General features: G+C 41.1%; 1 non-coding gene across 1 annotated transcript; it reads right to left on the reverse strand.

Annotated features, from left to right (window-relative positions):
- Window positions 1-5496: 5496 nt before the first annotated feature.
- LOC136974055 (U2 spliceosomal RNA) lies at window positions 5497-5685 on the reverse strand. Its single transcript, XR_010880588.1, has one exon. It is a non-coding gene; the product is annotated as a U2 spliceosomal RNA (small nuclear RNA).
- Window positions 5686-6000: the final 315 nt, after the last annotated feature.

Raw genomic sequence — 6000 nt, forward strand, 5'->3', positions numbered from 1 at the left:
TATGAGGACGACGTCGTCTGCGTAGGCAAGGACGTCAAATTTTTGTCGTAGAGTTTGTAGCCCAGATCAAGTGCCTCAATCATGCGGATGCCTACTTCGAGGGTGAGGTTGAACAGGATAGGGCTGATTGGGCAGTCCTGCCTGACGCCTGAGTGAACCGGTATTGGTGGTAGGTAACCCTCGGTGGTGCGGATACGTGTTGAGTAGTCGTTGTAAAGGCTCTGGATCAGATTGATTGAATCTGGGTGGAGGCCCATCCATTTAAGGCTTGCCCAGATCGTAGCGTGGGGAATTGCACCGAAGGCATTTGCAAAGTCCAGCCAGGCGATGTAGCTCTCCTTTCTTTCCCTACGTGCGTCTTGGATGATAGTCTGCAAAGTAAAATTATGGTCGAGACAGCCTTCATGGCTCATAAAGCCCTTTTGGGCTGATGAGAAACAGTTGTATTTTGAACACCAACGAAGGAGTCTGTCTGCCAGGCAGGCTGCATAGAGTTTCCCTAGAGTTGTTGAAAGTGTTATCGGCCTCCAGTTGTTAATGTCATTCGGGTCCCCTTTTTTGAACGCAAGAATTGTTGTAGAGCTGCGCCAGGAGTGCGGGATGTGTCCCGTACGAAGGACGGCGTTAAAGACGGCTGAGATGATGTGACCGTTTGGGTCCACTTTACGCCAGTGGCAGTACCTAATGTTGTCCGGCCCTGGTGCCGTGTTCCTTCCTTTTTGGAGTCGGGTTGCCACCTCCGTCGCAGTGAAGGGCTGGTTCAGCGGGTCATTATCTTCCGGAGTCGGCCTATTATTGGAAATTGGGAATTGAGACAGAGAGTCAATGCGATTACTGTATACAGACCTGAAGTGATGTTCAATGCGGTCTGAAGGGATGTCGCAGAATTTCCGGTTGCCACCTATGATAATGTCGAAGGCCTTCTTTCTGTTGATCCTGTAGCATTTTTGTATGAAACTTGCATTGAAGCCATCTTCTGACTGGCTTTGGTTACCTCTGTTGTGGTTGTTATTCCGGGTTCTACTTGTGGTTGGGTGCAGATTTAGAGGTTTTAAACCGTTGATGTCGTATGCTAAGTCAATGAAGTCCCCCATCATGCTTTCGAGCATGTCCTCGTCCATTGCAGATTCGAATCTCTGGATCCATGCTTTTGTCCAGCTGGAGATGGTTGGCTGGTTGGTGGTAGGGAGCTGCGATGGCTGGACTATTGGCTCTACAGGTAGCGTGTTGGTTGCCGTGGCTATTGGAGCTACTCGTGGTGATGGCTGCAGGGAGGATGGTTGTGAGTCCTGCGATTGCTGCCTGGCGTGGGACCTGTAATGAGAAGAAGAGAGAACCGGTGGTTCGCCTGCTGCCGGCCGGTTGGAGGAAGACTCGCTGGTGGCTGGTGAGAGTGGTATATCCAACTTTTCCAAGACCACTTTTGGCTGCGAGACGTGAGTCTGTGGAAAAGAAGCATTCGTGTTGATAGGAGAGTGCCGAAGGGCTTCAGCATAGGAGAGCGGACGAGCTGGAGAGGCGGTTGTGTCCGTTGGACCTTTTGGCCAGGTTGGTGAAGCTGTGGCTTGCGATGCTGAAGCTGTTTCCTGACTATCGGCTACCAAGGAGGCTGCTCTACGAGTCTTTCTACGAGGTTTCGGAGCTGGTATTTTAGTGGTTGTTTGAAGTTCGTCTCCCGAAGAGAGGTCGCTTTCTGTCAGTTGAGGCAGGGTAGTGGTGCGCTTTTTTCTCGGGGAATATTTCTTCCTTGGTCTCGTCGGTATGCAGATCTTCTTTCTGTTTGGATCCAGAGGTGGAGGAGGAGAGGCTGCGGCGATACTATTCCAGCAGACCTCCGACTTCTGCTGGTGTAATTTGATCCTCTTCATCTGGTCCAAGACGAGGCCGCATGCCCTACACTCAAAGAGAAGAGGTGTGCCATGGACATGTTTAAGGTGTTTCACCAGTCCAGTGTGGTCGGAGTAGTCACGTGGAATGGGCAAACAGAGGCGACATCCATGTGGAGGATGCAGGGGCACCAAAACGGTGACCTGGCTCGCTCTCGGCGAGGCTGCCATGACCAAATGTGAGTGCGGATAGAGGAAGCGGTAAAGCAGGGGAAAAGCTTCTTGGGGCGCAGGGCGACCAACTGAGTGGAAGCGAGAAGAGGAAGAGAAGTAGTAGCGAAAGTGCTATGACTTTCACTACTAGGAAAGGAACTAGTGCGGTCACCCACTTAAGGTGAGTGGCGCGATAGCAAGGTTTGCTGGTCGAGCAGCGAATACACGGTGCGTTTAAACCGTGCAGGCCACTCTTCCAGCGGAAGAGAGAAGGAGTAGGACAGGGAGAGATAGCTAAAACAAACTTACCAGGGATCCGGGGAGAAGCTGGCTCGGAGTCCGGTCGTCGTGGTGGAGATGGCAGGAGATTAGCTTAATGACAGGGCATCAAGCTGATAAGAACAGATACTACGTGTTTTTAAAGTTTGAAAAGGCTGCGAGCAGTTAGTCTTAGAACAATAGCTTTTATGCGGTATTTCCTCATACTGCTCACATTAACACAGCCTTAATACACCAGTATACACAATATTAGTTACCAAAGGTCCCGACAAAGTTAATATACAAAATTAAAATTAAAAATTCACAAGTTGCATGACACTAAAAACATATACATCAATTTCCACTAACATATTACTTACAAACATGTCCCATAATATGTTTTATTCAAAATCCAAAAAAAAAGAGAAACGAAACAAGGAAAAATCAAAAACCTAACTACAAGTCAGGTAATTTATCAAAAGAATAAACTAACACAAATACTATAGAAAATTAATCACTTCCAATCAAAATATAATCAACAAAACTCTACATAAAACAAACTATCTAACAAGAACAAGGTAAGTATCAAATTAAACAATCAATCTAAATTAACTATTAACTTTTTCAGTAATACAGCAAACCGTTAACTACAGAGTAGTGCCAAGAACTCTACAGCAAATCAGAACAGCTATCAAGAATCAAAGAAGATCTAAAATCAACAACCAATTCCATAAGTAAGTATTGTAAGTATACACAATACAACACTCATCAATCATTGTTAGTAAACTAATTCACTTCTAAACATATTCCACAAATACCAAAAAAGCGAAAAGTGATCAAAAGGATCAAATTTAAATGAATCAATAGAACATCCAAGTGAACATACAATAAAAGAAGCTATCAATAATCACTTCTCGACAATGATATAACAATATAGATTAACTTGGTTTAATTATTGTCCCCGCAAACATTTTATATGCGAATGTTCCCTTTCCAAATCTGGAAAAACATCTTTCCAGTTCCTGTCTTAATGTCTTTCTATGTTCTTTGTCTGGCTCATTAACATATTCATTCCACAGACAAATCTCTTCGGGTTTCCAACCCTCTTCCTGTATATCTTTTAAAGTCTTTTTAGTGACTAAACCAGCACATCTCAAATGAAAGTTCTTTGGCCACACATCGGGTCATGATTCTTTCCATTCCTTCCATTCTTCTTTAGTTATCTTAGCTCTACCAACAAATCTTTGTTTTCTTAATTCTCTTCTTGACTTACTAATCGTTTCTTCACCACTATCACTATCTCTATTTCGCTTTCTGTCCTTTTCTTTTTTTTCCTCTCTACTCATTTCTAATTCCTTACAAACTTTTTCCAACACTTCTTGTGCTTTTTCTATTCTCTGTTCTGGACTAACTACCCTTTTTTCTTTTCCTCTATTATCATTTTGATCTTTTATAATATTACCCTCTTTTTCTCTTTTATCTTTATCATCTATATTTTTAACTTCCATTTCTTTCCCTTTAACACAATCTTTTTTCCTATGACCTTTTTCGCCACATATATGGCAGGTCACCTGGGGACATTCTTTTGCCTTATGACTTCTATCTAAGCAAACTGCACATAACCACTTTACACCACTATACTCAACTCTTATTTTTCTATTATTAATTATTAAATAATTTGGGATTTCTTTTGTCATATTTATTGTAGCATTCATCGTTCCCGTATGTATTCTCAACTTCTTAGAGTAAATACATCTAGCAAAATTATGAATCTGCCCATATTCACTTAAAACTTTTCTTAACTGCGTATCTAATCCATAGGGTACATGAAACATCTGTATCTTTCTTATATTCCCTTTTACAGGAGTCACATATATTTCTTCGTCTTCAAAAATAAATTGGGAACTCACTAACCTCGTAAATATCTCATCATTTTTTACAACAATAAGACAATTTTTATCATTTAGTTCATCAATACAAAGAATCGGGTCTTCTACCTCCGATTTTTCTATCAGAAATTCTAAACACTGTTCCCAATCTATATGTTTTTTACTCCAGAGTCTTATACTAAGTTGTTCATACTGTTCCACACTCATTTTATAATAATCAAAACTATACTCACAGCTAAGTCCAAATAATTTCACTTTTACATAGGTCAATTACCACAATCGCTTCAGAAACTTCTAAGTCCAAATTTGTTCCAGATGCAGTCAAGAAGTCCTTCCAAAAGAAGTCTCTTTTCCACAAATCCAAAAAAGCAGCTAAGTCCAGGGCACCAACCTCAAACAAACACCAGGAATCTGTCTAGACATCATTTTCGGCAGCACCCAAGACAGCACCCGACGAGTTGAAGAGGCAGGATCAACAGCAAAACTCCAAGGTAAGTCCAACGGTCAACAGGTCACAGGTCACAACAAGAACATCAGCATCTGCGGACTTCTTCTCCTCTCAACATGGGCTTACAAGTCTACACTGTCCGTGTATCCCAAAACAAGACTGACAAGTCAAGTCTGGATCTTGGCCATGAGGCTGAGAAGCGATAAAAAACAGATCAAAAGTGCCGACGCGCCAAGTGTGGAGACGTCTTTTTCATTTCCTATGTCCTTTTCGGTGACGTCATTTCGTACGGAGCAGTTTTTGCACAGAAAATCAGGCAAGGAGGAGAATGGTGAGATGATAAAAGCTTCTGGAAGTAACTGGATAGCGCATTTAAAAGTGTAGATAGGTGCCAAATAATCCTTTCGACCATCAGTAGCCAGAGGGAGGAAAACGCCCCCGGCATTCGTCCCGGTGCGTAATCGTGGTACTGATGCAAGTCCGAGTATATAATTGTTTCCCCCTTCCGAAAAAGTTCCAAGCGTGTGTATCTATTGTACGAAAACAGCCGATTCCGTTTTCGATTTTTTGCATATCGAAAATTTCGAAAAAATTGGTTTTTTCGAATTTTTTGGGAAATAATTTTTTTGCTTCCTCGTTGTTTAATGTTTATTTGTTAATCGCTGCACAGTGACTACTTGCCGCCATGTAGTATTAATTGTTCGATTCTGCCACATCAAATAAAATACAGGGAGTGTAAAAATATTTGTAATAAAATTATTTCAACTCTGTTCTTATCAGCTTGAGAAACATTACGTTGAGAAATAATTCTTTCTCTTCTTAATTTGTGTCTGTTTCTAATTTTGGTTATTTATTTCCCCCAAAGGGGTGGGCTATCCCGAGATGTAGTGCAATACTCGGGCAACCCGTGGCCGGGAGGGAGCAAGCCCCCGTTCCCCGCCTGTTTTCAAAAATCAGATGATATTTGGAAGGCCCCCGATGGGGGCCCTATCAGATATCAAGCTGATAAGAACAGATACTATTTATTTTAAAGTTTGAGTACAAAGGTTCTATTAACGAAAAACTAATATATAACATAGAACTTTTTTACAAATTTTGACTAAACCCCTCTAGTCGAATAGTATCACAAGTGTTTGCCAAAGTTATTTACAATAAATTGTTAATTACAAAGAACATAAATTAAAATTAAAATTATAAAGTGACCAACCAAAAGGTCGAAAAAGTATAAAAATATAACTATAATAACATAAATCTCTACTCCAAAAAATACCAGTAGATATATATAATATAAATATTACAAAAATTATACAAAAAACAGTTCATATATTATAAATTTTTAAGTCTTACAGGTTGTTCAACAAGAACC

This window comes from Centruroides vittatus, unplaced genomic scaffold (genome assembly GCF_030686945.1).
Source record: "Centruroides vittatus isolate TY-2023 unplaced genomic scaffold, ASM3068694v2 contig_337, whole genome shotgun sequence".
Lineage (NCBI taxonomy): Eukaryota > Metazoa > Arthropoda > Arachnida > Scorpiones > Buthidae > Centruroides > Centruroides vittatus.